Below are 20,733 nucleotides of genomic sequence, written 5' to 3' on the forward strand. Positions count from 1 at the left end.
CTGGTGTAAATTACATGAACAATATTGTGCTACTACCATCACTACCATCCATTACCAAAACTATTCAACTGCCCGAAAGAGAAACTCTGTACCATATAAGTATTAACTCCCCATTCTCAGCCCCAAGAAACCTGTTTTTTCATTTCTGGCTATGAATTTGCATATTCCATTATTTCAAATAAGTGCAACCACAGAATGTGTGTCCTTTATGTTCACCTTATTTCACTCAACATGATGTCTTCCAGGTTTATTCATGTTGTAGTGTGCATCCACATATCAGGCCTTTTTTACTGCTGAATCACATTCTATTGTATGTATATACTTGAGGAACTGACTGTGCTGGTGCTTAGGCCTTACACCCAAAGCACAAGCAATGAAAAAAAAATAGATGAATGGGAACTCCTCAAAATCAAAAGCTTCTACGCCTCAAAGGACTTTGTCAAAAAGGTGACGAGGCAGCCAACTCAATGAGAGAAAATATTTGGAAACCACATGTGTTGGTTTGAATCTATTATGTCCCCCACAAATGCCATATTCTTGAATGCAATCTTGTGGGGGCAGACTGATTAGTCTTTCAATTAGGGTGGGACGTTTGATTAGGTTGTTTCCATGGAGGTGTGAGCTACCCAGCTGTAGGTGAGACCTTTCGATTAGATCATTTCCATGGAGGTGTGGGCCCATCCCTTCAGTTGAACTGAGTTCTTTAAGAGAGCTCAAGGAGAGAAGGAGCTCAGAGAAGCCAAGAGAGAGATTCTGAAGAAAAGCTACGATACGTAATCCAGAGTTTGCCCCTGGGAGAAGCTAAAAGCTGGCACAGACCCAAACACTTGGGGATGCATCCAGAAAGACTTTTGGAGATGCTAAACTAAGAGGTGAAGCCTAGAGTTTGCTAAGAGAGGAGAAGCTAAGAGAGGACCCCCCAGAAGCTTAAAAAGAAACACCCTGGGAGAACAAGCAGGATGCACAGGAGATGAGAGAGAGAAGTTAAGAGAGACAAAAGCCCAGAGACACTTTGGGGAAAGCCATTCTAAAACCAGAACCTGGGAGCAAAGGGCCAGCAGAAGCCAGCCACATGCCTTACTGACTGACAGAGGTATTCCAGACATCACTGGCCTTTCTTCAGTGGAGGTATCCTCTTGTTGATCCCTCAGTTTGGACAGTTTTATGACCTTAGGACTGTAAATTTATAACCTAATAAATCTCCTTTATAAAAGCCAATCCAATTCTGATATTTTGCACAATGGCAGCTTTAGCAAACCAGATCACTGCCCAAATGTTCTCCCTAACAGCTCAACATTTTACATTCCCACCAACAATGTAAAACAGTTCCTATTTATCCACAACCTGACAACACTTATTCTATTTTTTTTAAAGTAGCCATTTGCCTATTCTAGTGGGTATGAAATGATACCTCATTATGGTTTTGATGTGCATGTCCCTAATGTCTAATAGCACTGAGTATCTTTTCATGTGCTTATTGGTCATCTTCTTTGGACAACTGTCAACTCCAGTCCTTTGACAACTTATAAATTGTGTCAGCTTATTGTTCCTTATAGGAGTTCTTTACATATCCTAGATATTAAAACCTTATCAGATATATGGTTTCCAATTATTTTCTCCCTTTTGATTATCTTTTCACTCTTTTGATAATGCCCTTTAAAGCATGAAAGTTTTAATTTTGGTGAAGTCTCATTTATAATTATTTTCTTTTATTGCTCATATTTTCCACATGAAGTCTAAGAATCCATTGCCTACTACAAGGTTCTGGAGCTGTTTCCCTATATTTTCTTCTAGAATTTTTATACTATTAGTTCCCTATTTTGGTCTTTAATCCATTTTGAATTAATATTTGTATACAGTGTGAGGTAGGGGTCTACCTTCATACATTTGCATGTTAATATCCAGCTTTATCAGCACCATTTGTTAAAGAGACTGTTCTTTCCTCATTGATTGGACTTGGCACCCTTCTCAAAAATCAGTTACAGGAGCATCCAAAGCTGGCCCCGCCACCGGCAGAGATCGGGAGATCTCCCCAAAGCTGCAAGCAGACCTGAGAGGAAGAGGCTGTGGGGGCATTATTTCTTCACCATGGAGCACCTATTCAATTAGATGCAGGACCTGGTGGAGACCCACTTCCAGCTGAGAGCCATCTACTACTAGATATTAACCCTGAAGTTACACCTCCAACAATAGAAATATTATAAGCAGATCCGGGAAGATGGCAGAGTGGGTGAGACAGAGCAGGCTTCTCCTCCATGAAGGAAACTAGAGAGGGGCCAGAAGATGCCCAGGACAGTGCTTTCAGGGTGTTAGCTGCCATAGAGGGACTCCTATAGTACATGGTGGGGACTTGGATGGAAAGGTGGAGAGACTGCGCCTCAAGGGATAGGGAGAATTTTCTTGGCCAGGACTGCCTCCTGGGGCCAGCAGTAGTGAGACAGCCACCAGGCAACAGAGTAAGCAGCAGCTCTCAACTTCTGTGCACCGACCTTAACAATTTACGGGGGAGGTAATCTTCCATGGTCACATGGCAAATCAAAGAAACCCAACGAACTTCAAATAGAATAAGTACAAATAAACACACTCCAAGACATATACTGATCAGATTGTCAAATGCTGAAGAGAAAGAGAAACTCCTGAAAGCAGCAAGCGAGAAGCGATTTCACCACATACAAGGAAACCACACAAACCTAAGTACTGTCTACTCTGTGGGCATCATGGAGGTGAGAAGGCAGTGTAGATTCTGAAAGAGAAAAACTGCCAGCCAAGAATACTTTATCCAGCAAAGCTCTCCTTCAAAACTGAGGGAGAAAGGAAAGTGATGTCATCAACATGGCGATGCAAATAGCTACGGAAAACATCTCTCCAGAGATTCAATGAAAAAAAGGACAATTCTGATTTGTTTGAAACTCTGGAGGAGGATATAGACTGGAGAAAGACCCTGCAAATCTCAAATTGAAGAAAGAAAAGAAACATCAGGTAGGAATCTTCTGCCACAGACCAGCCAGTCCTCTCCCCTCCCCCTCACTTGGCCTCCATGTGGGAAAAGCACAGAAACAGCAGACAGGACCCCTCCCACCAGGGATACAGATTTTAAAATCTCTCACAACAGTGAAAAATACCCTCACCGTTTGAAGACCCAGTGGATGGGGCTGGGCAGGGGGGAGACATTTCAAGGCCCAGATCAGTGAGGGACAGAGAGACTGCGAAAATGTGGACAGAGACTGTTTCCAGCCCTGGGTCTGAAAGCCCCTCCCCCACCCTTGAAGGAAGCAATAGCCGGCGGCGTTTCCTTGCCTTGGAGACAGATGGAGTGCTAGGTTGGCTGAAGGAGTACTTTGCCACAGGTGGTGCCCCACACTGAGCCAGGTTTTGGCTAGCAAAGTGACGGCATAGGAATCCCACAGTTTCAACTCACCTGTATGAACCCTGTGCTGAGAGGCAAAGCAGCCTCTGAGGACAATTAAGTTACCAAACATCGCCATCTGCTGGAGAGTCCAGAAAATGCAAGGGACGTAAAATACCTTGTAAAAGATGCTCCAGACCCTTTCTTAGGAGCACAGGAGCTGGTCTGCACACCCTGAATGGAAACTCAGCCCTGTTTTAGCTGAGAAATAGGGAAGACCCAAAACTGTCAAAGCAGGGCTTCCAAACAAAACCAGGTCTTGCTAGCTGGTGGAAAAATAAAACACCACTGGAAGCCAGACAATGAACCTCCTGGGGTTCCCAGTGCCTACTTCTCATCCCTGAGGGAGGCCACAGTGGGCATCTGATTTTGGAGGGAAGACTGGGAGTCAGAGCCAATCTGACAACTGGCCAGGGAGGGAAACGAAGAAAAGAAGGAAATCAAAGGCAACAAAAAAGAAAACCTTAAGCAAAAGAGAGAAAACAACCTCCAGAACAGCAATCAAGAAAATCAGATGCCTAGACAGCAAAAAATCATGAGCCACATCAGGAAATGGGAAGATATGGCCCAGTCAAAGGAAAAAACTAACACCTTAACTGAGATTTAGGAGTTGAAACAACTAATTATAGATGTTCAAACGAATCTCATAAATCAAATCAACAAGTTGAGATAGAATGTGACAAAAGAGATGAAGAATATAAAGCAGACAATGGGTGATCAGAAGGAAGAATTCATAAACTTGAAAAAACAAATGGCAGAACTTATCAGAATGAAAGGCACAATAGAAGAGATGAAAAACACAATGGAGACATACAACAGCAGACTTGGAGAGGCAGAAGAAAGGATCAGTGAGATGGAGGCCAGGACATTTGAAATCCTACACACAAAGGAACAGATAGGGAAAAGAATGGAAAAATATGAGCAGGGTCTCAGGAAACTGAATGACAACTTGAAACACATGAATATATGTGTTATAGGTGTCCCAGAAGGAGAAGAGAAGGGAAAAGCAGAAGAAAGTATAATAGAGGAAATAATCCATAAAAATTTCCCAACTCTTATGTAAGACATAAAATTGCAGGTCCAAGAAGCACAGCATACCCCAAAGAGAACTGATCCAAACAGACCTACTCCAAGACAGCTACTAATCAGATTTTCAAATGTCAAATACAAAGAGAATTCTGAATGCAGCAAGATAAAAGGAATCCATCACATACAAGGGAAGCTCAATGAGATTAAGTGCAGCTCTCTCAGCAGAAACCATGGAGGCGAGAAAGTAATGGTATGATATATTCAAGATACTGAAAGAGAAAAACTGTCAACCAAGAATCCTATACCTGGCAAACTGTCCTTCAAAAAAGAGGGAGAGTTTAAAATATTTTCAGATAAACACACACTGAAAGAGTTTGTGAACAGGAGACTTCCTCTACAGGAAATACTAAAGGGAGTGCTACAGACAGATAGGAAAAGACAGGAGAGAGAGGTTTGGAGAAGAGTGTAGAAATGAAGATAGGAGATAGAAAGAGGATAGAGATCAGGCATCTGATGTTGAAGGAGTATAGAATACTGTAGAGGATTGATTGTATAGATCCCAGAAATGGATAGCACAATACTGTGTGATGGTAGCACAATATTATAAGTACACTGTAAAAAGATGACTGTGAATACAGTTGAAAGAGGAATGTTAGGGGTATGTAAGACACCAGAAAGAAAGGTAGAAGATATAGACTGGGACTGTATAATTCAGTGAAACCCAGAGTGGTCAATGAGTGTGATTAAATGTACAAATATAAGAATGTTTTACATGAGGGAGCAGCAAGAAGGAATGAAGTTGTGAGGTATAAGACTAGGTGAATCGACCGTGAGGACAGTATATTGAGTGAAATAAGTGAGAAATGAAAAGACAAACATTATAATGACTGACTAATATGGACCAATAATAATGTGCAAATTCTGAGAATTGAATCTGGGAGCATGGATTATCAGGGGAAGGCTTATGTAAAGATACCTAGATTATTTTGAAATGTTGGGCTGTTTCTGTGTGACATGGTTGACCCCTGGAGCTTCAGGTGTCTGTGTGGCACCTGGGACTCAGAGCCAGAATTCGGCAGCTGAGAGTGTTGGCACTGCCCCATGAATCAACTGCTAAAGAGGCAGAAAAGGAGATCAGACTTCGATTGGAGATCTGAACAAAATGGACTTGGTTGAGATTGGGGTAGATCAGACTAAAGGATAGAGGATGATATTAACAGTGCTTTAAAACTTGGGCTTCCATGTGGGAACAAAGGAAGAGATGTTTATTTGGTGCAAAATCTATACTTTCTGTAGCACACAATATAATTTAACTTGTATGGTCAGTTTACTCAAATACCATACTTACATGGAACACTGACTAGGGAGTGGGATTTTCTTGGTTTGTACAGGTTAGCATGATGCCCCAATGCAACCTGGAGTAACTTGAGCAGAGAATAAAAAATATTTGCAAAGCCCCCTTGAGGGACTGGGGGAAAATGTGGAAATATTAAACTTCCCCAGCTGAGGGATTCCTGATATTCTCACCAGTTCAGTAGGTCAAGACCTCGATCTTAGGGCTTGCCCTTAGGAAGTTTGTTATTGCAAAGGAGAGGCTAAGCATACTCATAATTGTGCCTAAAAGTCACCACCAGAGAACCTCTTTTGTTGCTCAGATGTGACCTCTCTCTCCAAGCCAACTCAGCAGGTATACTCGCTGCCCTCCCCCCTTACATGGGACATGACTCCCAAAGGCATAAATCTCCCTGGCAACATGGGATGTGACTCCTGGGGATGAGCCTGTACCCTACATCATGTGTCTGAGAAAACCTTCTGGACCAAAAGAGGAAAGCGAAATGAAACAAAATAAAGTTTCGGTGGCTGAGAGAATTCAAATAGTGTCGAGAGGTCATTCTTATGCGTTATATAGATATCCCTTTTTAGTTTCTTGTTTATTAGAATAGTTAGAAGGAAATATCTGAAACTCTTGAACTACAATCCAGTATCCTTGATTCTTGAAGGCAAGCATATATCTAAATAGCTTATATGGTGTGACAATGTGATTGTGAAAACCTTATGGTTCGAGACTCACAGCAAGATGGTGGCATAGAGAGGAGTAGAATTTAGGTAGTCCCCAGCAACGACTAATGAACAACCAGGAACAACTAGTTAAATACTCTGGAATAACAACTGGGGAACAACCGTGACTGTCCACACATCATACACCAACTTGGATTGGGAGGAATGCCTGAGATCGCAGAATAAAATCTGTAAGCAAAAACTGCGGAAACACAATGGGAGCCCCCTCCCCCACAGCAGGCTGAGCTGCAGGACCTCGCTGTGGTAGAAAGCAGCACTCTCCCAGTAAGCGAATATAGCTCAGCTGAGCTCCACCTGGGGTTTTAATTAACAAATGTGGATGCATGAATACAAGCTACAAACCCCCAACAAATAGACAGAGGCTATAAGTGCCCACTGATCTTAAAGAACCAAAAGACTCATCTGTCCTGGGAAGGGGAGCCCAGAGGACCAGGTATACCTCTGGCCAACAAGTGAAACCGGGGGCGGGGGGCATTTACTGGCTCTAAAAGGAGGCTTTCTGTCCCTTTTCCCCTCTCTCAACCTGAGGGGCTCAGTAGAGAGAGCCTCCGCCATATTCAATTCACAGTGCTCTGACACAGACAGGAGTGGAGATAACAGAGTCGGAGAGACCACAATTCAAATGCAGATGATAACTCCTTAAGGAGTGTATCTTCCCCAAGAGGAAGGAGGTGGGCCCAGATTTCCCTTCAGAATCAGACCCCCAAGCCTGGGGAAAAAAATCCAAAACAGAAACTGAAGAGGCCACACATCTTTACACCAGTGGGAGCAAGAGGCTGACAGGCACCACCTGCTGGGCAGGTTAGGAAAAGCACAGTGGCTAGAGACCTCATGGGAAAGTCTGTCAATCTCTAAGACACACCTGCAGGAGACTTGAAACTGAATATAACCCCACTCTGAGATCTGAACCTGTTCTGGTCTGGAAAAATCTGATTGGGGTAACCAAGGAAACCAGATGCCTAGACAACAAAAAACTACAATCTACACTAGGAAAAACAAAGAAATGGACTCAGTCAGGAAACAAACTTACACCTCAGTCAAGATACAGCTGAGATATTGTTTCACTTTAATAAAACAATCAATTAAAGATTTTCAAAGAAATATGCAAAATCAAATCAAAAATCAAATCAACAAGTTAAGGGAAGATACAGTAAAAGAGATGAAGGCTATAAAGAAAACTGGGTAAACATAAGGTAGAATTGAAAGTTTGAAAAAACAACTGGCAGAAACTATGGAAATGAAAGGCACAACACAGGAGATGAAAAACACAATGGAGACATACAACAGCAGATCTCAAGAGGCACAAGAAAACACTCAGGAACTGGAGAACAAGATGCCTGAAATCCTACACAAAAAAGAACAGATAGGGAAAAGAATGGAAAAATATGAGCAACATCTCAGGGAACTGAAGGACAACATGAAGCACATGAATGTATGTGTCGTAGGTGTCCCAGGAGGAGGAGAGAAGGGAAAAGGGGCAGAGGCAATAATAGCAGAAATGATCAATGAAGATTTCCCATCTCTTATGAAAGACATAAAATTACAGATCTAAGAAGCGCAGTGTACCCCAAACAGAATAGATCTGAATAGACCAACGCCAACACACTTAATAATCAGATTATCAAACATCAAAGACAAAGAAAGAATCCTGAAAGCAGCAAGAGAAAAGCAATCCATTACATACAAAGGAAGCTTGATAAGACTATGTGTGGATTTCTCAGTAGAAACCATGGAAGCAAGAAGAAAGGGGTGTGATATATTTAAGACACTGAAAGAGAAAAATCGCCAACCAAGAATCCTATATCTGGCAAAACTGTCCTTCAAATATGAGGGAGAGTTTAAAACACTCGCTGACAAACAGACAATGAGAGAGTTTGTGAACAAGATACATGCACTACAGGAAATACTAAAGGGAGCACTACAGACAGATAGGAAAAGACAGGAATGAGAGGTCTGGAACACAATTTTGGGTGATGGCAGCACAACAATGTAAGTATACTGAACAAAGACGACTGTGAGTATGGTTGAAAGAGGAAGGTTAGGAGCATGTGGGACACCAGAAGGAAAGAGGAAAGATAAAGAATGGGACTGTATAACTCAGTGAAACCTAAAGTGCTCAACAATTGTGATAAAATATGCAAATATGTTTTTACATGAGGGAGAAAAAATGAATGTCAACCTTGCAAGGTATTAAAAATAGGTTGGGATTGTGGAAAAAATACAATCAATGCAAACTAGAGACTACAGTTAACAGAAACATTGTATTACGCTTCCTTTAATGTAACAAAGGCAATATACCAAAGCTAAATGCCTTTAAGAGGGGGACATAAGGGAGGGGTATGGGACTCTTGGCACTGGTGATGGTGTCTGACTCTTATTCTACTTTAGGTTAACTCTGTCTTTCCTTTGGTTGCTTTTTAGCTGTCATTTTTTTTTCTTTCTTTTTCTTTTGTCTCTATACATTCTTTGACTCTTCCTCCTTCTTTGTGGAAGAAATGGAGATGTCCTTATATAGATAGTGGTGATGGTGGTGAATACATAAACGTATGACTATACAGGGAACCACTGATTGTTTACTTAGGACAGAATGGATGGTGGGTGAACAAAACCGTCTTTTAAAAAAAAAATGGGTTGATGAAGGAAAAACCTTAAGGGCACTACATTGAGTGAAATAAGTTATACACATAAGGACAAATATTATATGGTCTCACTGATATGAACTAATTATAATATGTAAACTCATAGGCATGAAATATAAGTTACCAGGATATTAGAAGGAGGTTAAAGAATGGGGAGCAGTTGCTTATTATGAGCAGAATGTTCAACTAGGTTGAACTTAAGTGTTTGGAAATGGACAGAGGTGACAGTAGCACATTATTGTGACAATAACTAACAGTGCTGAATGGTGTGTGAATGTGGTGGAAAGGGGAAGCTCAGAGTCACATTACATCACCAGAAGGAAAGTTGTAGGTTAAAAGATGGGAATTAATAAAATAGTGAATATTGTGGTGGACAATCTCTGTGATTAACTGTACAAATATTAGAAATCTCTTTCATGAATTACAACAAATGTATGACACAATAACTAAAAGTTAATAATAGAGGGGTATATAGGGAGAAAATATACCTATTGCAAACTATGTACTACAGTTAGGAGTATTTTAACATTCTTTCATCAACAGTAACAAATGTACTATACCAACGCTATGAGTCAGTAATGGAGGGAGGGTGGTTGGGGTATGGGAAGATTTGAGTTTCCTTTGTTTGTCTTTATTTCTTTTTTGGAGTAATGAAAATGTTCTGAATATTTAAAAAACATTGTGGTGATGGAAGCACAGCTGTATGATGGTATTGTCGGCAACTGCGCACTTTGGATCTTTGGATAAATGTATGGTATGTGAACAATCTCAATAAAATTAGATTTAAAAAAAAAAAACCTTTAAAAAAACCTTATGGCTCATACTCCTTTTACCCAGTGCATGGACAAATGAGCAGAAAAATGGGGACAAAAAGTAAATGAATAATATGGTGTAGGAGGGGTATGGGATGTTTCGGGTGTTCTTTTTACTTTTATTTTTATTCTTGTCTTTAATTTTTGGAGTAATGAAAATGCTCAAAAATTGCGTGATGAAGGCAGACCTATACGATGATACTGTGAAAAACTGTTTTACGCTTTGTATGATTGCATGGGATGTGAATACATTTCAATAACAATATTAAATAAATAAAAAATAAATAAATAAATAAATGATTGAGGGAGAGTTTAAAATTTTCAAGACAAACAAATGCTGAAAGAATTTTTAACAAGAGACCTGCCCTGCAAGAAATACAAAAAGGAAACTCTACCAGCTGAGAAAAAAAGACAGGAGAGAGAAGTCTGGAAAAGAGCAAAAAATTGAAGAGTAATAGTAAGGATTACTTCAAGGGAAAAAAAAAAAAAGGAGAGGGGGAAAAATAGATCTGACAACTAAAAACCAAAGGATAAGATGGCTGGTTCAAGAACTCCCTGCACAGTAACAACTTTGAATATGAATGGATTAACACTCCAATTAAAAGATACAGACTAGTAGAATGGATTAAAACGTATGACCCACTGATATGCTCTTTACAAGAGACTCATCTTAGATCCTGTGACACAAAGAGATGGAAAGTGAAAGGGATGGGGAAAAAATGTTCTACACAAGCTGCAACCAAAAGAAATCAGGGGTAGCTATACTAATATCAGACAAAATAGATTCTACATGCAAAGATGTCATACGAGACAAAAGGACACTATATATTAATAAAAGGGACAATTCACTAAGAAGAAATAATCATAAATTTTTATGCACCCAATCAAGGAGCTCCAAAGTACACAAAACAAACACTGGCAAAACTGAAGGAATAAACAGACATTTCTATGATAAAAGTGGTAGACTTCAATACACCACACCCTTCTATAGATAGAACAACTACATACAGGACCAATAAGGCAATTGAGAACCTAAACAATATGATAAACTAATTAGACTTAACAGACATATATAGATTATTACATTCCAAAGTACCAGGATATACATTCTTCTCTAGTGCTCAGGGAACATTCTCCAGGATAGATCATATGCTGGAGCATAAAACATGTCTTAATAAATTTTAAAAGATTGAAATTATTCAAAGCACATTATCTGACCACAAAGGAGTAGAACTAGTAATCAACAACCACCAAAGAATCAGACCTTTCACAAACATATGGAGATTAAACAATACACTCCTAAACAACAAGTGGCTCAAAGAAGAAATTGCAAGAGAACTCAGTAAATATCTATAGATGAATGAAAACAAGAACACAACTTATCAAAACCTATTGGATGCAGTGAAGGTGGTGCTGAGAGGGAAATTTAGAGCTCTAAATGCATACGTCATTTAGAAAGAGCTAAAACCAAAGATCTAACTGACCAATGGAAGAGGCTGGAGAATGATCAGCAAACTAATCCTAAAGCAAGTAGGGAAAAGAAATGACTAAGATTAAAGCAGAAATAAATGAGCTGGAGAAAAAGAAACAAAAGAGAATAAATAAAACCAAAAGTTGGTTCTTTCAGAAGATCAACAAGATTGACAAACACTTAGCTAGACTGACAAAGTCAAAAAGAGAAAAGACCCAAATCAACAAAATCAGAAATGAGAGGGGGGTAATTACTATGGATCCTGAAGAAATAAAAAAATTTTAAAAAAAAATCACAAGAGGTTTCTATGAACAACTGTATGCCAACAAGCTAGACAATTTAGAGGAAATGGACAATTTCCGGGAAACATGAACAACTCAGACCGACCCAAGAAGAAAGAGAAGATCATAACAAACCAGTCACAAATAAAGAGACCCAATCAGTCATCAAAAAGCTTCCTACAAATAAAAGCCCAGGCCCAGATGGCTTTACAAAGGAATTTTACCAAACATTCCAAAAAAAATTGACACCATACCTGCTCAAACTCTTTAAACTATCTAACTCATTTTATGAAGCTAATATCACTCTAATACCAAAACCAGATAAAGATACTAAAAACAAAAAAACAAAACAGGAAAACTATAGGCCAATCTCCCTTATGACTATAGATTTAAAATTTCTCAACAAAATTCTTGCAAACTGAATCCAAAGAAACATTAAAAGAATTACACATGATGACCAAGTGGGGTTCATTACAGGCATGTAAGGGTGGTTCAACATAAGAAAATCAATCAATGTAATACAACACGTTAACAAATCGAAAGGGAAAAATCAAATGATCATCTCGATAGATGCTGAAAAAGCATCTGACAAAATTCAGCATCCCTTTTTTGATAAAATCACTTCAAAAGGAGGAATTGAAGGAAACTTCCTCAATATGATAAAGGGCATATATGAAAAACCCACAGCCAGCACAGAACTCAATGGTGAGAGACTACAAGCCTTCCCCCTTAGATAGGACACGAGACAAGAATGCCCAATCACCTCTATTATCCAACATTGTGATAGAAGTTTTAGCCAGAGCAATTACCAAGACAAAGAAATAAAAGGTATCCAAATTGGAAAAGGAGGAAGTAAAACTGTCATTATTTGCAATGATATAATCTTGTATTTGGAAAATCCTGAGAAATCGATGACAAAGCTACTTGAGCTAATAACCAAATTCAGCACAGTGGAGGGATCCAAATTTAATGCAAATAAGCCAGCAATGTTCTTATACATTATAATGACCTAACTGAAGAGGCAATCAAAAAAATATCCCATTCACAACAGCAACTAAAAAAATCAAGTAACTAGAAATAAATTTAAACAAGGATGTAAAAGACCTCTACACAGAAAATTACAGAACTCTACAAAAAGAAATCAAAGGGAACCCAAAGAGGTGGAAAGATATTCCATGTTCATGGATGAGAACACTAAATGTTATTAAGATGTCAATTCTACCCAAACTGATCTACAGACTTTCAACACAATTCTGATCAAAATTCCAACAACCTACTTTGCAGACTTGGAAAAGCTATTTTTCAAATTTATTTGGAAGGGAAAGGGGCCCTGAATTGCCAAAAACATTCTAAAAAAGAACAAAGTGGAAAGAACTACACTTCCTGACTTTAAAGCCTACTATAAAGCCACAGTGGTTAAAACAGCATGGTATTCGCACAAAGATTGACACATGGATCAATGGAATCAAATTGAGAGCTTGGAAATAGACTCCCAGATCTATGGTCAAATGACTTTTGATAACGCCCCCAAATCCACAGAACTGGGACAGAGCAGTCTCTTCAACAAATGGGGCTCGGAGAACTAGATATCCATATCTAAAAGAATGAAAGAGGACCCCTACCTTACACCCTATACAAAAATTAACTCAAAGTGGATCAAATACCTCCATATATAGACAGCACAATAAAACTCTCAGAATATAATATAGGGAAACATCTTCAAGAACTAGGAATGGGAGGTAGCTTCTTAGACCTTACATCCAAAACACAAGTAACAATAGAAAAAATAGATTGCGGGATACTGATTACGTGCTTCAACTTGGCGGGCCTGGGCCAGGGGACCAGATCCGCCCCTGGGGAGGGTGGTGGGCACGGGCGACAGCGCCCTCCACAGCCCCCCAGGCCTGGGAAAGTGAGGCCGGAGGCAGGCCCCATTTCCTCACCCAAAATACCACCGTTAGGGGAGGCTTGCCGGAGGGAACCGCCTTTTCCCCACCCCCTTATCTTGCCCGCACACCCCCTGTTGCCAGAGCAACTCCCGCCACCAGCAGTGCGCATACACTGTTGCCAGACACCGTTGCCAGAGCAACTCCCGCCCCTTTTCAAACTACCTCCGCGCCCTCTTAGAACCAATCCTAACCTCCGCACCCTCTCAGAACCAATCCTAGCCTTTATCCCCTCAGCATTGGCTTGTAACAACCCCCGCCCTCTATGCCAGCCTATATAACCTGTGCTCACCCCTAATAAACGCTCTTGGCTTTACCCCCCTGGATAAACCCTCCTTTTGTTCTACCCCTACTGGAGGAAGAGTGTCTTGTCTTTCCCTTCTCACCGCCCTCCACACCTTGCACGCCACCGCCGGGGACCTGGCCAAGTCCCCCGCCTCGCCCTCGCCTCCGGGAAAGAGCCCCCGCCGCCGGTACCCTCCGAGCAACGCCGAGAGCCGAGGGTTCAGCAACCGGCCGCCTCCCCCCCCCCGAAGCAGTAGACGCGACCGCAATAGATAAATGGGAACTCCTAAAAATCAAAAGCTTCTATGCCTCAAAAGACTTTGTCAAAAAGGTGAAGAGGCAGCCAAGTCGATGTGGAGAAAATATTTGGAAACCATACATCTGATAAGAGACTGATGTCCTACATATATAAAGAAATCCTACAAATCAAGGACAGTAGTACAAACAGCCCAATTATAAAATGGGCAAAAGATATGAAAAGGCATTTTCCCAGAGAAGAAACACAAATGGCTATAAAACACATGAAAAAAATGTTCATCTTCACTAGCTGTTAGGGAAATGCAAATCAAAAGCATAATGAGATACCATCTCACACCAATAAGAATGGCTGCCATTAAGCAAAACAGGAAACTACCAATGCTGGAGAGGAAGTGGAGAAATTGGAACTCTTATTGATTGCTGCTGGGAATGTATAATGTATATCCTCTGTGGAAGACAGTTTGGCAGTTTCTCAGAAAAACAGACATTGAATTACCCTACAATCCAGCAATTTAACTTCTTGGTATACACCCAGAAGATCTGAAAGTAGTAACGCAGACATTTGTACACCGAGATTTACAGCAGAATTGTTCACAATTGCCAAGAGATGGAAACAACCCAAGTGTCCTTCAACAGATGGGTGGATAAGCAAAGTGTGGTATATACATAAAATGGAATACTATGCAGCAATAAGAAGGAACGAGGTCCTGAAACATACAGTCTTAAGGCCATAAAAGTGTCCACACTAAGGTGTCAGTAATAGGGTTCTGTCAGTTTTAATGTATCATATCCCCCAAAACACCATTATCTTTGATGCAATCTTGTGTGGGCAGATGTATTAGTGTTGATTAGATTGTTATTCTTTGATTGAATGTTTCCATGGAGATGTAACCCACACAACTGTAGGTGATAACGCTTGATTGGATAACTTCCATGCAGGTATGGCCCTGCCCATTCAGCACTGGCCATGATTAGTTTACTAGAGCACTATATAAGCTCTCCCACCCATGAAGGAGCAAGCTTGCTACAGCCAAGAGGGACACTTTGAAGAACGCATAGGAGCTGAGAGAGGAGCTGCAGCTTACAGAGACATTTTGGAGATGGCGTTTGAAAGCAGACTTTTGCTCCAGAGAAGCTAACAGAGGACAGATGCCCCAAGAGCAACTAAGAGTGACATATTTGAGGAGCTGCAGCCTAGAGAGGAATGTCCTAGGAGAAAGCCATTTTGAAACCAGAACTCCATAGCAGACGCCAGCCATGTGCCTTCCCAGCTAACAGAGGTTTTCCGGATGCCATTGGCCATCCTTCAGTGAAGGTACCCCCTTACCTTGGACACTTTATAGACTTAAGACTGTAACTCTGTTACCAAATAAACCCCCTTTATAAAAGCCAATCCATTTCTGTTATTTTGCTTAATGGCAGCATTAGCAAACCAAAGAAGAATGGCCAATGGCACCTGGAACACATCTGTTGTCTAGGAAGGCACACGGCTGGCATCTTCTTCCTTTGCTCCCAGGTTGTGTTTCAGAATGGCTTTCTCCCAGGACACTTCTCTCTAGTTGTCCGGGAGTAGTCTATTAGTTTCTCCCAAGCAAACTCTGAAGTAGCAAAAGTCTACTTTCAATAGCCATCTTCAAAATGTCTCTTTTGGCTGCAGCAGTGAGCTCCTTCTGTCTGAGCTCTTACATAGGACTCCAGTGATCAAATCAAGACCCAAGCTGAATGGGTGGGGCCACACCTCTATGGAAATATGTAATCAAAGGTATTACCCCACAGTTGGGTAGGTCACATCTCTATGGCAACAACCTAATCCAAAGACTCCAACCTAGTCAACACTAATACATCTGCCCCCACAAGACTGCATTAAAGAACATGGCATTTGGGGGGACCTAATACATCCAAACCAGCACACCCTTCTACATAAATTTGATTGTCTTTCCCATTTTTGCAAAGAAGGCTGTTAGAATTATGATTGGAATTGCACTGAATCTGTAAATTGCTTTGGGTAGAGTTGAAGTCTTTAAAATATTTAGTCTTCCAAAAACACTACTGACCTTTGTGTGTTGATCTTGTACCCCGCCACTTTGCTTTAATTTGTTCTAGTAACTTTACTGGAGGTTTTTCAGGATTTTCTGTATATTGGATCATGTCATCCTCAAATAGTGAAAGTTCTACTTCTTTTCAATTTAAGATCGTTCTTTTTTAACGCAAGCATTTAGAGCTATATATTTCCCTCTCAGCCCTGCCTTTGCCACATCCCATAAGTTTTTATATGTTGCATTTTCATTTCATTCATCTCAAGATATATCCTAATTTCCTTGTGATTTCTTCTTTGACTCATTAGTTAAGAGTATATTGTTTAATTTCCACATATTTGTGAATTTTCCAGTTTTCCCTCTGTTATTGATTCCTAACTTCATTCCACTGTGGTTAGAGAAGATGCTTTGTAGGATTTCAATATTTTTTAACTTATTCACACTTGTTTTGTGACCTAACATATGGTCTATCCTGGAAAATGATCCAGGTGCACTAGAGAATAATGTATATTCTGCTGCTGTTATGTGAAATAGGCTGGCTATGTCTGCTGGGTCTAGTTGGTTTATAGGATTCTGTTTTATTATTGATCTTCTGTCCAGATGTTCTATCCCGGATTAAAAGTGGCGTACTGAAGTCTCCTACTATTAATGTTGAATCATCTATTTCTCACTTTCAAACTGTCCATTTTTGCTTCATAATTTTTTGGCTTTGCTGTTAGGGTCATACATATTTATAATTATTATATCTTCTTGTTGAATTGATCCCCTTATGAGTACATAGTGACCTTCTTTGTCCCTTGTAACAGTTTTTTACTTAAATTCTGTTTTATCTAATATTAGTATGGCTACCCCAGCTCTATTTGTTTACTGTGTGCATGGATATTTTTTCCAATCTTTTCACTTTCAATATACTATTGTCTTTGAATTTAACGTGAGTCTCTTCTAACCAGCATATAATAGGGCCATGCTTTTTTATCCATTCTATCAATCTCTGACATTTGACTGGACAGATAATCCATTTATATTTAATAAAGTAACAGGATAAAGCAGGACTTTTTTTCTGCCATTTTGTTATTTGGTCTTTGTACGTCTTTTACATTTTTATTAAATTCTTCCATTAATGCCTACTTTCATATTTATTTGATTTTTTTGTACTGTACTACTTGGAGTCCTTTCTCATTTCCTTCCATATATTTTTTTTCAGATTTATTTTCTAAGTAGTTACAATGGGGCTTAAATTTAATGTCCTAAATCTACAACAATCATGATCGATATGATACCAGCTGAATTAATATAGTATACAAAAACACTGTTCTATGTTCCTCCATCCTCCCTCTTTCCTGTACTTGTTACAAACTATACCTTTATACTGTGTATGCCCAAAACCATTCATACATCATTCCTTTTTATTCATTTGAATTTTAAAACCTGTAAGAAGTAAAAACTGGGGTTACATATAAAAAAAATACAATAGTACTGACATTAACAATTAAACATATGGTTACCTTTACAAGAGCTCTCTATTTCTTTATGCTACTTTGATCACTATCTCTGGTCCTTTCCTTCCAGTCTGAAGAACTCCTTTTAGCTTTCCCTTCCAGTCTGATGAACTACCTTAGTTTTGCTTTTTGTTTTTTAATCTGGAAGGGTATTAATTTCTTCCTAATTTTGAAAGTGATTGGTACTTAATCTCATTGGAATTCTTTTGAACGTAACACATTGCTTTTCTCTCGCAGCTTTCAGAACTCTCTTCTTGTCCTTAGCATTCAACAATTTGGTTACTATATGGCTGGGCATGGTTCTCTTCAAGTTTATCCTGTTTGAAGTTTGTTGAGCATCTTCAACGTATATATTTGTATCCTTCATTAAATTTGAACACTTTTCTGACATTAATTCTTTGAATATTCCTTCTGACCCCATTCTGCTTCTCCTTTTGGGACTCCCATAATGTGTGTATTGGTATGGATAATAGTGTCCTATAGATCATTTAGGCTCTTTTCATTTTTCTTCACGCTTTCTTCTTTCTAATCCTCAACATGCATAATTTCAATGATTTTATCTTTAAGTTCACCAATACTTTCTTCTGCCAGCTCCAATCTGCAGCCCCTCTCGGGAACTTTTTATATAAATTATGGTGGTCATTAGCTCCAATATTTCTGTTTGGTTTCTTTTTATACCTTCTCTTTGTTGAGGTTTTCTTCTTGTTTATATATGTTTCTTTCTGGTATCTTTTAGTTATTTCTCCATGCCTTCCTTTAAGATCTCTGAGCATATTTAAGATCATATGACAGAGATTTCCTTGAGTGCCAGGAACTAACAATAACAACAAAAAGCTATACAAAATAACACTTCCACAGTCTTTGCAGATTGGCTGTTGCTCTCCTAATAAGACCAGCCTGAGGCAATAGTGCAGGGTCCTCTCTGTCTTTTCTAAACATGTGTCTCGCCCTGAGCATGTACTCATGGCCTTAGGAATACCCTTGTTTAGAAGGATCTGAATGCTGCCTCTTTTCCCTATGAAATAGACTTCACCTCTCAATCCCACATGTGCTGTTGTATATCTTAAAGGCTGTAATAGTTTGCCCCAGGCCACTTCAGTTTGATTATTTCTCACTCCAACTTAGCTGTCCACAAGCCACTTCTGCCTACAGGCAAATTCTGGGACGATAAGCCCGAGAAGACTATACTGCTTCAGTCTTCCAGGCTGCCACCAAATAGACTGGCAGACATACATGAACCACAAGATGCACATAGGGGTTACTCTGCTCCCTCCAGAACGGAGCCACAGACCTATCAGAGAGTGCAGGCTACTCCACATCGAATCAGAGAGCAGGTTGTAGAGGGGCCAGCAAAGTCTCCATGAGATTTTCCTACAGTTTCTAAGTTGCCTTTTTCTTGCTTTGTCATTTGAAAAATTACTGCAACCCATTAACTGTCTCCCAAATCTCTGAGGAAGAAAACTCCCCCAGTTTAGCTAGTTGTTCAAATATTCTGTGGGAAAACAAAACACTAAAGCATCACACACTGACATCTTGGTAGACCAGAAGACCTCTCCTAATCAATACAACTTTGCATGGTATGATGGAGAGCATCATCATGCAATAGGCTTGCTCTGGGGGAAAGAGCACAGTACTTAGAGTTCCAGTCCAAACTTGAGTGCCCCGTGATCATAAGAAATAAACTTCTGTGAGATTTTGTTTTCTCCTCTGAAGACTGGTGGGAAAAGTGCCATCCCATAGAATGTATGTATGTAAGGATGAGGGGAGAGAAAATTTGCTGACACGATGTGTAAACCAAAAAGGGCTCTACCCTTATTGCTCACTGTTAGTATCCATCATGAATTTCAGTAAAAGACCTAGTATCAAAGATGGTTTTGCTCACTGTCAGTTATGAGGGGAATAAAGGAAGATGACACTAATTTCAGTTTTCTTTAAGTGAAATTTGCCCACCTGAAGGAATAATCCAACAAGGAGTGACTTTGACCTTGTTGAAACATGCTGCTTTGTTGTTTTGGAGATCAGGAAAAATGCTGTCACATGCTCCATACTCATCCATATTCCAGGTCTATTTTTGGAGAGCACTCAGATGGCCTATGTGTATCCCTATTTGAACCATTCATTACTCAGTAAGTAATTTTTTCATACACTGATGAAAAATGGAAGTGTAAACTAATTTCAAGACATTAGCACAATTAATTCATGGATAGGAATCAATTGAGCTAATGATCAAAGCATCCTTTCACCCTTGAAGAGTTCATGCTGTATTTTCAGGCTTCTCTTGAAGGTTGTGATGTCCAGGGTCCTGACCCCCTACCCTGATGAAAGATCAGGGACAGGCCTTTGTTCCAGCCCCCAGGGGAGTGGGCAAACCAACCAGGAACCTATCCCCACTAATGAACAGGTTGGCAGGGCCACAGCACCCTCCTCTTCAGGGTGTCACAGAACATTCACAAGTGTTTTCAAGGATGTGAACTTTCAACACAAAACCAGTGACAAAGCTGATATTCACATGGTTTACTGACAATCAGCATTGCAATTGAGAAATATGTGCTCAGACAGCCATACACTATACAAGAAAATTGGTAGAAAGTACTGTATGCGGTACGACCAATAATTTAAAGTTGATTACTTTGATCCAATAAACAACAGGGCAGTTCTTGTTACCAAGACACTGGTGAATCATTAGGAATAGATAAACTTAATCATAAAAGCACTTTGCTAAAAGTGTGTTTGTCATACTCTGTCAAAAACTGAACATGATAAAATGCTGTGAAGGACAAAGCCATTGTTGGATAGTGAATCATGTCTCCACAAAAGTATTCTAGTCTTAACCCTGGACCAGTGGGAATGAGTTCATTTGTAAATCGGATCTTCAGAAATCCTCCTAAAATGATGCTAAATAGAATCATAGTTGGCATTAATCCAGTTACACTGGAGATTTTAGAAGGAAAGAAACTTTGAACATGAAAATGGTAATCTCAGGAAGATACTG

At 39.8% G+C, this 20,733-nt stretch overlaps 1 protein-coding gene across 1 annotated transcript in view; it reads right to left on the reverse strand.

The window, feature by feature from the left end:
• LOC119512148 overlaps positions 1 to 20,733 on the reverse strand; it is a 237,717-nt gene that overhangs the window by 197,062 nt on the left and 19,922 nt on the right. The gene's annotated exons all lie outside the window — the stretch shown is intronic.

Source organism: Choloepus didactylus, chromosome 17 (assembly GCF_015220235.1).
Source record: "Choloepus didactylus isolate mChoDid1 chromosome 17, mChoDid1.pri, whole genome shotgun sequence".
In the NCBI taxonomy this organism is placed as follows: Eukaryota; Metazoa; Chordata; class Mammalia; order Pilosa; family Megalonychidae; genus Choloepus; species Choloepus didactylus.